Below are 15,754 nucleotides of genomic sequence, written 5' to 3'. Positions count from 1 at the left end.
CGAACTCCTTGTTCAAATGGGAATGGGTCTATGTGGCCATCTGCTATACGAATAACACCAGTAGCTTTTGAGTACAGCCTCTTTAGTAGCCAGACTAGGTGATTTGGTGTGCCGAAGTCCAAGAGAGTTTTCCACAGGACATCCTGATTGACCGTGTCGAAGGCCTTGCTGTAGTCGACGAACATCAGCCACAGTTGTTGATCTTGGCGTTTCACTGTTTTCTCAATGATGTTACGTTTCGTGTTCCAACTGCGACCCTTCACCTTCATCCAGACTAGTTGGTGATCTGTACCGCAATCAGCACTGCGTAATGCTCTGCTGTCTATGCATTCTCTTCTGTCACGTAGCCGGATAGCGATGAAATCTATTTGGTTCTTCCATAGGCCACCTGGAGAACACCAAGTATACAGCTGATTTCTTCTATGTTGGAAACAGGTATTCACAGCAACTAATTTGTTGTCACTGAGCCAGTCGAGCAGTGTTTGTCCACGGTCGTTACCTTCTCCGACACCATATCTACCACAGGACATATGATGGCGATCAGCACCAATTTGAGCGTTGAAATCACCCATCACCACCAGTCGATCTTTCTTGGGAATTCGTCCACTACCTTTTGCAGCATAGCATATATTGAAAGTATCTCTTCGTCGTCCGCTTCAGTCGTTGTCATGTAGATCTGGATGATTGTTATTGGATTGGGTTTTGCATTGAGACGAATCATGATAATTCTGTCTGATATTGGTTGTACCTTCAAAACAGATTTGACAGTCTTTGGCGATACAAGGAATCCCACACCTCTTTGGTGAACATTGTCATCACCTACATAGTAGAGCATCCAGCCATTTGTATTCACCTGTCCTAATGAAGTCCATCTGGTTTCTGGCAGTCCTAGAACATCCAGACTCAAACGCTCTGCCTCCATGCGAACTTGATCTAGTTTACCACAGTCGTTCATCGTACGGACATTCCATGTTCCAATGTTCAGATATCGTCGATCTCCACCAGAAGTAGCCCGAGAGGTATCAGATCCATGCCTCTCAGATGAATTTAAGCATGACTCGTCATTGGGTGACTCGGAGCTCCTGTCTGGAATTGATCCTTCCCAGTATCTCTAGGAGCACGGTCAATCCTGGGGACCTAATCGCCGACTCCATAGCTTTTTGTTCATTATAATACACCATCCATATACAAGAGAATTATAGGCTAGTAATCCGTTGGGACGCCACCCCGCTACGGATGCAGATGACCGTAACCTACGCTTTGTAGAACCGCCCTTTACTACAGGTTCACCTACTGCCGGTGCTGCTGCATGCCTTCCATGCCGTAAGATCCTTTGATGATCAGCGCCATTTCCACCATACAGACTGCTCCCAAGAAACCCCACCCAGGGGACCCGCTCAGCTTTTTGGCGCCGACCGACCCGCCAGTTGCATTGTGGGTAATATCGGCTTTTTGTGTGCATTTATAGACGTTAGCTTGGGACTGGCTAACCCCCACACAGCCTCCCCACGCTGCCTGGATGCAGTTTAAAGTCATACCCAGGACCAACATGAGACTATAGGTGCAGCAAATGTGTTTATTTTGTTCAACTTTGTGATTATGTAAACGTTTCCGTCGTTGAATATTTTCTTTGTCGTCAGATACTTTCAAAATGTTGTTTTTGATAACATATTAGAAATTCAGAATCCCCCCCCCCCTCCCCCCATGTGTTATAATTTTGCTATTCAATGATATTCATCCTCAGAGTTCTTGTTCTTTTCTGTATAGTGGTCAATGCATGAGGATTTGGTCACGCTTGCCGTTATTGGTATATCACGGGTCACGTGCGTACTGATAAATATGGTCCAAGCATACTGATCACGTTTGATTTAGCAAAATGTCCAAATGTAAATCTATCCCAGTATATGCAGTGTCCAATATTCTGTAGGTAAACATTCTACTCTTGCAATTGATATGCCGTACAAACCTGTGATGGAAATTCGAAAATGTGCTCCAAACACATTTGCTTGTAACTTACCTTTAACTATTTAACTGAAAACTCTTTCTTTCTTCATTTATTAAGGGTTGATATATTTAAGCAATCCCTGTCACAAAATGGTATAATCCTAGCAAAGAGATTCATTTGGTAGGATTGTTGAGATCATAAACTGGTTAATTATGTTAGCCAAATCTAATAAATATTACTCACGGAACTGAGCTTTCGCCATCTTGGCTGATGGCTTGATCACAGATGAACTGGTCCACTGCTTTTCCCGCGAAACTTGGTTACTATAGACGCATCCTCGTTACCCGGAAGTGATGTTGATTTAAGCAGTGGGTCATATACATGATCTAGAAAGTACGCACCCTCGTCGCGGTTGAGTGAGTTCTTCCCTTTTTCGGATTTGGATGGCCTCCTGACTCTTCTTGAGAAGGCGTTTGAGTCTCTATCCAGTAATTTGGCCCCCTCCTAGTCGATGACGTGGTTTTCTTGTGCTACGTGGTCGGTTATTGCGGACTTGTGCTGTTCGGTGGTAGAGAGCTTTCTGCTGGCTCTGGTGAAATTTTTGGAGGCAACCCCAAGAAGGAAGAAGGAGCATCAGAAAGACACTGAAAAGATTGCCACCAAAAATTTCACCAGAGCCAGCAGAAAGCTCTCTACCACCGAAGAGCACAAGTCCGCAATAACCGAACACGTAGCACAAGATGGCGAAAGCTCAGTTCCGTGAGTAATATTTATTGGATTTGGCTAACATAATTAACCAGTTTATGGTATAATCCTAGTTTTATATTACAAGTCTATTATGGTAATATGAGCTCTGAGTGAGATATGCATATGTGTGGATGGAGAAAGTTCAATGACATCGACCTAGGGCAGGTACGCATTGTGGTTTAGAGAAACAAAATTGTTTTAAATTATACTATTTCATATCATAATCGCATCAAGTTTGGAGGAACGTTATTAAAAAGAAATACAGCAACATAATGTAGTTCCAATTAGTGGGTTTTTATCGGGTTCGCCGTCGGACAAGACTAGACAGTTCTAAACTTGTCCGACGGCGAACCCGATAAAAACCCACTAAATTGTTATGAATTCCCGTCGTAAAAGCCTATCCGACGATAATGTAGTTCATTGATATTATGGCAACACATGACTATATGCATGTAATTTTGAAGCTGTATATCTTCAGCCTGAGAGTACTAAATTAAGAGAGGCGCTACATCGATCGCTCAAGTGAGGACAGCGTGAGCTCGATACCTGTATAAGAGTCTGTTCGTCACGCCACAAATCCTGAAAGGTGATTATGAATATGTAATGATATGAATGAGCTATAATGTGACGTAGCTACGAAAAGGCGCTGTCATTGGATGTATGTGGTTCATTTTCCTATGAGTTATTGTTGTTGTTGTTTTAAATGTTTGGGTTTTTGTTGTCTTTTATATGAACGCACCGCCAATTAAGGCCTAAAAGCGTCCGTTCAAATAAATAAATAAAATAAAATATGCCCATATTGTTATTGTTGGGCAGACGTCACGCTCTCTGCGAACGGTACAAAAAGGTGACTATGTCTATGGTGGTGGGTGACATATGTCACAGGGGTAGGTGATGCGTCTAGTGCATATAGTTGTAGTTGTAGATGTAGTTTAGCTGCTGTTTCCTATCCTTCATTCTTAGCTTCTTCATTCTTTCTTAGCTTCTTAGCTAACATTCTCCTAGCTTCTCTTCTATCGATCTCCTCGCTTCTCTATTTTGCTGACGTGAGACGCTTCTATGTTGCGGATCAACCCAACTTGCCGCTGGCTAGCCGCAAGGCGAAAAGGGAAGCAAATTATGTAAGTCTTCTCCTGCCAGTACATAGCCTCTCCTTACTCAAGACTCCTCATGGCCTCCCAGCGGTCACTACCGGGCAACTGGCATCTTGCGATACCAGGCAGACATGAGGGGATCTGGGAGCAGCAAAGGGCCCCAAAGGTGTGGTACGCAGGCCCACCGGCGCGTGGACACGCCCTGTTTACACACCAACCTTTGCCCCAGCTATGGGTCAAATAGCTGAGGTAGTTCACTACCTCAGGCGTAAGGGAGATAGTATCCTGTTAACGGCAAGAGGGCGTAGTGACTAGACTTCACCATACCGGCCAGTGAACAAAAGCAGGGTGTCCTGGAACCTGTACTATTTCTTGTTTTCTTTGGTTGGAGACAGAGATCACAAGTGTGAAGGGCGCAAGAAAGATGTCTTGGATGTGTCCAACAGTCAAGATGTTGAAGATACTCCATGCCTACGGTATTCAGTCAAGTTAGCTCAATCGATAAGGCGTTCGACTATGGTGCGAGAGGTTGCGGGTTCGAACCCTGGTGGTGCCTAGTATGCTCTCGTGGAAAAATTGAGTTAGCTTGAAATTCCCCTGGACAAGGAACTCACTGCTAATTTGTCTCGTTGTAACCCGTACAAAACTCGGGGAGCTGATCCTGGTTGCGATGGTTATTTGTGGTATGTCTAGGGTGTGCGCTCTTGAAGCAGCAAAGTCCCTGTATTCCCAGCAAACACAAAACGTTTTGACATCATTCGCAAAAGGTTATAAAAGGTTGTCAGAAAACGTTTAAATGTCGGGTTATATAAAGGGTATATTAAGGGTATAAAACGTTTTCATAACATTGAAAATCATTTTTGATAATCTACTGCTCAGCAAACAAAAATGTTTTACAGAAAACGTTTAAATGTCGGGTTATATAAAGGGTATAAAAACGTTTTAATAACATTCCAAAAACATTTTTGAAAACTTTATACAAAACATTCTAAACAGAATGTTATTTTGAGGTTGAAAAAATATTTTGCGAAAAATGTTTGCCCAAAATATTTGCAATAACGTTTTGAAAACGTTTTCATGACCTTTATATAACCCGATATTTAAATGTTATTAAAACGTTTTGAAAAAAACATTTTAAGAACATTTCTGTGTTTGCTGGGTGCAAATATTTTAACATAATGTTATTTAAGTGTTGACAAAATATTTGGCAAAAGATGTTTGCAAAAAAAGTTTACAATAACATTTTTGAAAACATTTTTAAAATATTATTGTAGTGTGTTTTCATACAAAACGTTTTAAAACGTTTTCATGACCTTTATATAACCCAACATTTTAATGTTATTAAAACGTTTTTATGTAAACCAAAAGCCAAAATATAACTTATTAAAAACGTTTTTAAAACGTTTTTGTGTTTGCTGGGTTGTTGTTTAATGGTTTATGGAATGATGTGGGCCATAGTGGTCAGCGACAACCTGTAAAGTGTGCTGAGGCTTGTGGATCAACGTCTAGGCGTTGTGCCTGTGCGTAGCGCACTATAAATCACTGCGCTTTTTTTTTTTATTCCGAATTCATTGTTGAAGCTATTGGCAAAATGTACCAAAACACAAAAGCGAAAGTAATATCACCAGATGGCGAGACTGAATTGTTTGAAATCTTAGCAGGAGTACTTCAGGGGGATACCCTCGCCCCATACCTGTTTGTGATTGTCCTCGACTTTGCACTGAGAATAGCTATTGAAGGAAATGAAGAGGAGCTAGGATTCCATCTGGAAAAGAGGTGAAGTAGGAGAGTTGGTCCAGTCGTGGTGACAGATTTTGATTTTGCTGACGACATTGCACTGTTGTCTGAGGAAATACACCAAGCACAAGAACTGCTTCATAGAGTGGAGACTTCAGCTGCTAAAGTGGGCCTGAAGATGAATGGAAGTAAAACAAAGTATATCGTCGTCCGTATTCCATAGTGGCGTATAGTGGGCGCCGCGAATAAACAACTTTTCGAGAAAATCGGGTTTGAAGAAATGCCAATTTAAAATCGAGTTGTGTAAATCAGACATTCATTATATTTTGTAAATGATGTGAAATTTCTGTAGTAAACTAAATAGATTTGATTGTTATATATTTTTCAAAAGAAATAAATACATACTATTGCTGGCAAACTGACAATAAAACTATACGTCACTATGGAAAACGAACAAAACGCAATACCCTAACCTTACGTTAACCGTACGCCACCTCGGTCGCCGTGTAATCCCTATGGCGTTACTTTTCGTCGTTCGTATTCCATAGTGGCGTATAGGTCCGATACGCGTACGCCACTATGACATACGATGTTTTTCATTTTTGCCGATATTTCATAATTATAAAATGTGTATAAAAAGTGGCGTATGGTCGATACGCCACTATGGAATACACAAAATTTCACTTTGTAGCTATACGCCACATTTAATTAATTAATTACTTATTAATTAGCTAATTATGACTGATGAGACTTAGAAAAAATGAAAGAGAACATCATTAAAAAACATATGTGCCAATTTTCAAAAAAAATGACCAAAAATCACTATACGCCACTATGGAATACAGCCGACGATATGTCCTACAATAACAGGAGAGAAAGCATCACAACAAATGAGGGTGTAGAACTAGAGGAGGTAGATGACTTCAAATACCTAGGCGCTTGGATGAAAAGCACAGAAAGGGATGTAAAGTTACGTAAAGCAGCAGCATGGAGGGCGTGCAGTAAACTAAAGAAAATCTGGAGGTCAACTCTTACCAAGAGTTTCAAACTTCGTATTTTTGCTGCAACAGTGGAGTCGGTGCTGCTTTATGGATGCGAAGCATGGGCCATCACCCCTAAACTTGCAAAGGGTCTGGATGGCTGTTACACCCGTATGCTAAGAACTGTACTGAATGTGCATTGGAAAGAACATAAGTCAAATGCAGACCTATATGGAGATCTTCCCAAATTAAGCCACAAGATCAGGGAAAGAAGAACCCGGTTTGCTGGCCACTGTTCTAGAAGTGATGAGCCCGCATCAAAAATGGTTCATTGGACACCCAAGCATGGGAGGCGGAAACCTGGAAGACCTGCTCTGACCTACATTGACATTCTGAAAAATGACACTGGACTGGAGGCAGCAGACTTCAAGACAGCAATGGAGGACAGGAAGTTGTGGAAAGCCATCACAGTTATTTGTAAATATATATCGAAACATACTGATCACGCACGTTAGATTTAGCAAAACGTCAACATTAAAAATCTACTCCAGTATATGCGGTGTCCAATACTCTGTAGGTAAACCTGATTGATATCCATGCCGTACAAACCTGTGTTGGAAATTCGTGAATGTGCTCCAAACAGATTTGCTTTTAACTTACCTTGAACTTGAACTTCTATTGGCCCTTGCCCCAAGTCGGCTTGCACACCTGTAGGTTTTAAAAAGAAAATGAAGAAAGTACTTTGTATAAATCAAATCCCAAAATAGATCATGCCACTGATTTGGAATTCAAATTCAAATATATCAAATATTTTCTATTCTATGAATCAAATCCCAAAATATGTCATGTCACAGATTTGGAATTTAAATTCAATTATTTCTCCTAATTTCTTGTTTCATAAACGGAAAGTTTTATTGGTCTATATCATTACATGCAAAGATTTATACGTTATCACAGTCGATCAAAAGATTGAACTACTTTGGTTCTATTGCTTCAGCAATCGCAGAAATTGAAGCAATTCTTCCTGATCTTCATGAACAATCGTCACGGCTCATCACGGCTCATCAGTATGCTTCGACTACATGTATAAATGCGTTTTTATAAATACGCACGTGACCACCTCCGCACTGCCATAAACAGCTTGTAGACAATAAGGCTCGACGTGACCTTCTACATAGCGGGTTGTCTTCCTATACATTTGAATGCAAAGGCGGAACAACATGAGACTGCTGCTGCTGCTGCGTTGCCATAGTCCTCATAGAACCGTCGGCATTCTCTTGCGTGCTTTCGCTCTTGCCACGGCCATTTCACCATTTGTCCACATTCTGATGTTATCAATCCATCCTGTTTTCCTTCGACCTGGCCTGGCTTTTCCTTCTTCTTCTCCTTCTATCGTTATCTGAACAATGCTATCTGGACGCCGCTTCCAATGACATTACATGGATATCTTCCTTTTCTTCAGCTGACTGAGCAGACCTTGTTTCTCTGTGATGCCCACTTTTGACGGATCCATGCATTGGTTTTCCAATCTTTCCAACTGACCTGAAGCATTCTGCGCCATACCCACAGCTCAAACGACTCTATCTTCTTGATATCGCGTTGTTTTAGGGTCCAGCTTTCTGAACCATACAGGGCTATACTCCAGACAAGGGATCTCACCAGTTGTTTCTTCAGCTTCAGGCTGATCGCTTTAGCCTTCCATAATCCTATTAATTGGCTGGTGGCATCTCTGGCAATTGCTAGTCGAGCATTGATCTCCGGTGTAGAGTCTCCATCACACCCTACCATTGAGCCAAGGTATTTGAACCTTTCAACCTGCTTGATTGGCTTTCCACCCAGGGAGATTGTCTCTTTGCTACCATGGGTCATAACATGGGTTTTGGCTGCGTTAATATGGAGACCAAAGGTGTGACTGCACCTCTCCAACTCGACAGCGTGCTTCTCAAGTTCTGCCTTCGTGCATGCTATGAGTGTGGTATCATCTGCATAGCGAATATTCCATATTGCTCTTCCACCGACAATGCTGCCTGATCTCTCATCTACAACCTCATTCACCTGTCGCATGATCGATTCACCACAGGCGTTGAACAGCATCGGGGACGTCCGGACATAACACAGCCCTGCCGAACTCCTTGTTCAAATGGGAATGGGTCTGTGTGGCCATCTGCTATACGAATAACACCAGTAGCTTTTGAGTACAGCCTCTTTAGTAGCCAGACTAGGTGATTTGGTGTGCCGAAGTCCAAGAGAGTTTTCCACAGGACATCCTGATTGACCGTGTCGAAGGCCTTGCTGTAGTCGACGAACATCAGCCACAGTTGTTGATCTTGGCGTTTCACTGTTTTCTCAATGATGTTACGTTTCGTGTTCCAACTGCGACCCTTCACCTTCATCCAGACTTCACCTTCATCCAGACCGCAATCAGCACTGCGTAATGCTCTGCTGTCTATGCATTCTCTTCTGTCACGTAGCCGGATAGCGATGAAATCTATTTGGTTCTTCCATAGGCCACCTGGAGAACACCAAGTATACAGCTGATTTCTTCTATGTTGGAAACAGGTATTCACAGCAACTAATTTGTTGTCACTGAGCCAGTCGAGCAGTGTTTGTCCACGGTCGTTACCTTCTCCGACACCATATCTACCACAGGACATATGATGGCGATCAGCACCAATTTGAGCGTTGAAATCACCCATCACCACCAGTCGATCTTTCTTGGGGAATTCGTCCACTACCTTTTGCAGCATAGCATATATTGAAAGTATCTCTTCGTCGTCCGCTTCAGTCGTTGTCATGTAGATCTGGATGATTGTTATTGGATTGGGTTTTGCATTGAGACGAATCATGATAATTCTGTCTGATATTGGTTGTACCTTCAAAACAGATTTGACAGTCTTTGGCGATACAAGGAATCCCACACCTCTTTGGTGAACATTGTCATCACCTACATAGTAGAGCATCCAGCCATTTGTATTCACCTGTCCTAATGAAGTCCATCTGGTTTCTGGCAGTCCTAGAACATCCAGACTCAAACGCTCTGCCTCCATGCGAACTTGATCTAGTTTACCACAGTCGTTCATCGTACGGACATTCCATGTTCCAATGTTCAGATATCGTCGATCTCCACCAGAAGTAGCCCGAGAGGTATCAGATCCATGCCTCTCAGATGAATTTAAGCATGACTCGTCATTGGGTGACTCGGAGCTCCTGTCTGGAATTGATCCTTCCCCAGTATCTCTAGGAGCACGGTCAATCCTGGGGGACCTAATCGCCGACTCCATAGCTTTTTGTTCATTATAATACACCATCCATATACAAGAGAATTATAGGCTAGTAATCCGTTGGGACGCCACCCCGCTACGGATGCAGATGACCGCAACCTACGCTTTGTAGAACCGCCCTTTACTACAGGTTCACCTACTGCCGGTGCTGCTGCATGCCTTCCATGCCGTAAGATCCTTTGATGATCAGCGCCATTTCCACCATACAGACTGCTCCCAAGAAACCCCACCCAGGGGGACCCGCTCAGCTTTTTGGCGCCGACCGACCCGCCAGTTGCATTGTGGGTAATATCGGCTTTTTGTGTGCATTTATAGACGTTAGCTTGGGACTGGCTAACCCCCACACAGCCTCCCCACGCTGCCTGGATGCAGTTTAAAGTCATACCCAGGACCAACATGAGACTATAGGTGCAGCAAATGTGTTTATTTTGTTCAACTTTGTGATTATGTAAACGTTTCCGTCGTTGAATATTTTCTTTGTCGTCAGATACTTTCAAAATGTTGTTTTTGATAACATATTAGAAATTCAGAATCCCCCCTCCCCATGTGTTATAATTTTGCTATTCAATGATATTCATCCTCAGAGTTCTTGTTCTTTTCTGTATAGTGGTCAATGCATGAGGATTTGGTCACGCTTGCCGTTATTGGTATATCACGGGTCACGTGCGTACTGATAAATATGGTCCAAGCATACTGATCACGTTTGATTTAGCAAAATGTCCAAATGTAAATCTATCCCAGTATATGCAGTGTCCAATATTCTGTAGGTAAACATTCTACTCTTGCAATTGATATGCCGTACAAACCTGTGATGGAAATTCGAAAATGTGCTCCAAACACATTTGCTTGTAACTTACCTTTAACTATTTAACTGAAAACTCTTTCTTTCTTCATTTATTAAGGGTTGATATATTTAAGCAATCCCTGTCACAAAATGGTATAATCCTAGCAAAGAGATTCATTTGGTAGGATTGTTGAGATCATAAACTGGTTAATTATGTTAGCCAAATCTAATAAAAATTACTCACGGAACTGAGCTTTCGCCATCTTGGCTGATGGCTTGATCACAGATGAACTGGTCCACTGCTTTTCCCGCGAAACTTGGTTACTATAGACGCATCCTCGTTACCCGGAAGTGATGTTGATTTAAGCAGTGGGTCATATACATGATCTAGAAAGTACGCACCCTCGTCGCGGTTGAGTGAGTTCTTCCCTTTTTCGGATTTGGATGGCCTCCTGACTCTTCTTGAGAAGGCGTTTGAGTCTCTATCCAGTAATTTGGCCCCCTCCTAGTCGATGACGTGGTTTTCTTGTGCTACGTGGTCGGTTATTGCGGACTTGTGCTGTTCGGTGGTAGAGAGCTTACTGCTGGCTCTGGTGAAATTTTTGGAGGCAACCCCAAGAAGGAAGAAGGAGCATCAGAAAGACACTGAAAAGATTGCCACCAAAAATTTCACCAGAGCCAGCAGAAAGCTCTCTACCACCGAAGAGCACAAGTCCGCAATAACCGAACACGTAGCACAAGATGGCGAAAGCTCAGTTCCGTGAGTAATATTTATTGGATTTGGCTAACATAATTAACCAGTTTATGGTATAATCCTAGTTTTATATTACAAGTCTATTATGGTAATATGAGCTCTGAGTGAGATATGCATATGTGTGGATGGAGAAAGTTCAATGACATCGACCTAGGGCAGGTACGCATTGTGGTTTAGAGAAACAAAATTGTTTTAAATTATACTATTTCATATCATAATCGCATCAAGTTTGGAGGAACGTTATTAAAAAGAAATACAGCAACATAATGTAGTTCCAATTAGTGGGTTTTTCGGGTTCGCCGTCGGACAAGACTAGACAGTTCTAAACTTGTCCGACGGCGAACCCGATAAAAACCCACTAAATTGTTATGAATTCCCGTCGTAAAGCCTATCCGACGATAATGTAGTTCATTGATATTATGGCAACACATGACTATATGCATGTAATTTTGAAGCTGTATATCTTCAGCCTGAGAGTACTAAATTAAGAGAGGCGCTACATCGATCGCTCAAGTGAGGACAGCGTGAGCTCGATACCTGTATAAGAGTCTGTTCGTCACGCCACAAATCCTGAAAGGTGATTATGAATATGTAATGATATGAATGAGCTATAATGTGACGTAGCTACGAAAAGGCGCTGTCATTGGATGTATGTGGTTCATTTTCCTATGAGTTATTGTTGTTGTTGTTTTAAATGTTTGGGTTTTTTGTTGTCTTTTATATGAACGCACCGCCAATTAAGGCCTAAAAGCGTCCGTTCAAATAAATAAATAAAATAAAATATGCCCATATTGTTATTGTTGGGCAGACGTCACGCTCTCTGCGAACGGTACAAAAAGGTGACTATGTCTATGGTGGTGGGTGACATATGTCACAGGGGTAGGTGATGCGTCTAGTGCATATAGTTGTAGTTGTAGATGTAGTTTAGCTGCTGTTTCCCTATCCTTCATTCTTAGCTTCTTCATTCTTTCTTAGCTTCTTAGCTAACATTCTCCTAGCTTCTCTTCTATCGATCTCCTCGCTTCTCTTTTTTGCTTGCTTGAAACGCTTCTATGTTGCGGATCAACCCAACTTGCCGCTGGCTAGCCGCAAGGCGAAAAGGGAAGCAAATTATGTAAGTCTTCTCCTGCCAGTACATAGCCTCTCCTTACTCAAGACTCCTCATGGCCTCCCAGCGGTCACTACCGGGCAACTGGCATCTTGCGATACCAGGCAGACATGAGGGGATCTGGGAGCAGCAAAGGGCCCCAAAGGTGTGGTACGCAGGCCCACCGGCGCGTGGACACGCCCTGTTTACACACCAACCTTTGCCCCAGCTATGGGTCAAATAGCTGAGGTAGTTCACTACCTCAGGCGTAAGGGAGATAGTATCCTGTTAACGGCAAGAGGGCGTAGTGACTAGACTTCACCATACCGGCCAGTGAACAAAAGCAGGGTGTCCTGGAACCTGTACTATTTCTTGTTTTCTTTGGTTGGAGACAGAGATCACAAGTGTGAAGGGCGCAAGAAAGATGTCTTGGATGTGTCCAACAGTCAAGATGTTGAAGATACTCCATGCCTACGGTATTCAGTCAAGTTAGCTCAATCGATAAGGCGTTCGACTATGGTGCGAGAGGTTGCGGGTTCGAACCCTGGTGGTGCCTAGTATGCTCTCGTGGAAAAAATTGAGTTAGCTTGAAATTCCCCTGGACAAGGAACTCACTGCTAATTTGTCTCGTTGTAACCCGTACGAAACTCGGGGAGCTGATCCTGGTTGCGATGGTTATTTGTGGTATGTCTAGGGTGTGCGCTCTTGAAGCAGCAAAGTCCCTGTATTCCCAGCAAACACAAAACGTTTTGACATCATTCGCAAAAGGTTATAAAAGGTTGTCAGAAAACGTTTAAATGTCGGGTTATATAAAGGGTATATTAAGGGTATAAAACGTTTTCATAACATTGAAAATCATTTTTGATAATCTACTGCTCAGCAAACAAAAATGTTTTACAGAAAACGTTTAAATGTCGGGTTATATAAAGGGTATAAAAACGTTTTAATAACATTCCAAAAACATTTTGAAAACTTTATACAAAACATTCTAAACAGAATGTTATTTTGAGGTTGAAAAAATATTTTGCGAAAAATGTTTGCCCAAAATATTTGCAATAACGTTTTGAAAACGTTTTCATGACCTTTATATAACCCGACATTTAAATGTTATTAAAACGTTTTGAAAAAACATTTTAAGAACATTTCTGTGTTTGCTGGGTGCAAATATTTTAACATAATGTTATTTAAGTGTTGACAAAATATTTGGCAAAAGATGTTTGCAAAAATAGTTTACAATAACATTTTTGAAAACATTTTTAAAATATTATTGTAGTGTGTTTTCATACAAAACGTTTTAAAACGTTTTCATGACCTTTATATAACCCAACATTTTAATGTTATTAAAACGTTTTTATGTAAACCAAAAGCCAAAATATAACTTATTAAAAACGTTTTTAAAACGTTTTTGTGTTTGCTGGGTTGTTGTTTAATGGTTTATGGAATGATGTGGGCCATAGTGGTCAGCGACAACCTGTAAAGTGTGCTGAGGCTTGTGGATCAACGTCTAGGCGTTGTGCCTGTGCGTAGCGCACTATAAATCACTGCGCTTTTTTTTTTTTTTATTCCGGAATTCATTGTTGAAGCTATTGGCAAAATGTACCAAAACACAAAAGCGAAAGTAATATCACCAGATGGCGAGACTGAATTGTTTGAAATCTTAGCAGGAGTACTTCAGGGGGATACCCTCGCCCCATACCTGTTTGTGATTGTCCTCGACTTTGCACTGAGAATAGCTATTGAAGGAAATGAAGAGGAGCTAGGATTCCATCTGGAAAAGAGGTGAAGTAGGAGAGTTGGTCCAGTCGTGGTGACAGATTTTGATTTTGCTGACGACATTGCACTGTTGTCTGAGGAAATACACCAAGCACAAGAACTGCTTCATAGAGTGGAGACTTCAGCTGCTAAAGTGGGCCTGAAGATGAATGGAAGTAAAACAAAGTATATGTCCTACAATAACAGGAGAGAAAGCATCACAACAAATGAGGGTGTAGAACTAGAGGAGGTAGATGACTTCAAATACCTAGGCGCTTGGATGAAAAGCACAGAAAGGGATGTAAAGTTACGTAAAGCAGCAGCATGGAGGGCGTGCAGTAAACTAAAGAAAATCTGGAGGTCAACTCTTACCAAGAGTTTCAAACTTCGTATTTTTGCTGCAACAGTGGAGTCGGTGCTGCTTTATGGATGCGAAGCATGGGCCATCACCCCTAAACTTGCAAAGGGTCTGGATGGCTGTTACACCCGTATGCTAAGAACTGTACTGAATGTGCATTGGAAAGAACATAAGTCAAATGCAGACCTATATGGAGATCTTCCCAAATTAAGCCACAAGATCAGGGAAAGAAGAACCCGGTTTGCTGGCCACTGTTCTAGAAGTGATGAGCCCGCATCAAAATGGTTCATTGGACACCCAAGCATGGGAGGCGGAAACCTGGAAGACCTGCTCTGACCTACATTGACATTCTGAAAATGACACTGGACTGGAGGCAGCAGACTTCAAGACAGCAATGGAGGACAGGAAGTTGTGGAAAGCCATCACAGTTCGAGGACACCACTCGAATTAAGCAAGTAAGTAGGCACGGCTCTCGGCAGCAGACAGATTGCGCTGTTCTCTGACCCTGAGTGTTTGTCACGTAGACATACCGTGACCTGGGAAACATGTACAAAGCATGGGATGCGACTGTGCCACAGGTTTTGTCTTCGGAATCGGTATAGGCAATTTGTACAGAGTGCCGCTAGCCTGCTTCAGCTGTGTTATAACAGATAACTTCCAAAATGTTGCAATGTCACTCACTGGGGATTTACTTCAATTCCAACACTATATGTCTCTGGCCCCTTGGGGTCAGACCGAAAAAAACAAGACAACCGATGTTTCAGGAGCATAAAAACGTCCCTTTTACTGGTTAAAAAAAACAGGTAGCACTATCCTTTATTTTTAACCTAGTAAATGGGAAGTTTTTATGCTTTCGAAACGTCGGTTGTCTTTATGAACCTAAATTTTGGATGTTGTTGTATATTAGTTTTTAACATTTATTTTCCTGGGTTGTGTACACTGCTTGAATCTTTTTTTAGATTCATCCAAAGTTCCAGTGCTAGTCAGTTGGTACTGTTTAGCTCCCATTAAGAATCAGAAATGATACTGCGTTATTTCAAATGATAAATTCCATTGAACGAGAGAAAATTAATTTCATGGTATCAGCAGTTAATTTATGAATGACCTATTACAGTGGCCAAAGCAATTACCAATTCCTTTACAAAGCTATTTTACAATATTAAAATTAAGGGATGGGGTATAAACTTTTGGACAGTATTTATTATGGGACATTAGAGCACATCAGACATATCGAA

This window comes from Amphiura filiformis, chromosome 20, assembly GCF_039555335.1.
Source record: "Amphiura filiformis chromosome 20, Afil_fr2py, whole genome shotgun sequence".
Lineage (NCBI taxonomy): Eukaryota > Metazoa > Echinodermata > Ophiuroidea > Amphilepidida > Amphiuridae > Amphiura > Amphiura filiformis.
The sequence above is the reverse complement of the archived record's forward strand: the minus strand, read 5'-3'. Positions refer to the sequence as shown.